Below are 472 nucleotides of genomic sequence, written 5' to 3'. Positions count from 1 at the left end.
ATAGGACCAAGACAGGACTGATAACCAACATGCATAAACTGAGAATGTATTCACATATTTGCATGCTGCCTGATAAACTGGCAATGTTCCATCCCTGACAGTCCTATTTCCTCCCCTCCCTCTCCCCCAGAGCCCCTAAACCTCCCCTCCCTATAATGGGCTCTCCAGTACCCACTAAGTCCTGGTGTGGCACTGCGAGTTAATGCGCTGGACTGTAAGGTCTATTTGCACTGCAGGGTAAGTACTTCAAGCTCACCAGCCACTCCTCAGAAACCCTATACAGGGTTGCTATGAGTCAGAACTGACTCGATGGCACTTAACAACAAGAAGAAGTACCCACTAGATATTCTGAAAAAAATCACTGCAGTCTACGGTTTAAGGCCATGAATTTCGAAGTCATAGTAAAGTCACAAAAATCAAAGCTGTCACCATCAAGTCGATCAGACTCAGAGAGGATGCAACAGAAATGCCC

The sequence above is a fragment of the Chrysochloris asiatica genome, unplaced genomic scaffold, assembly GCF_000296735.1.
Source record: "Chrysochloris asiatica unplaced genomic scaffold, ChrAsi1.0 scaffold00168, whole genome shotgun sequence".
NCBI lineage: Eukaryota > Metazoa > Chordata > Mammalia > Afrosoricida > Chrysochloridae > Chrysochloris > Chrysochloris asiatica.
Note: the sequence above shows the minus strand (reverse complement) of the source record.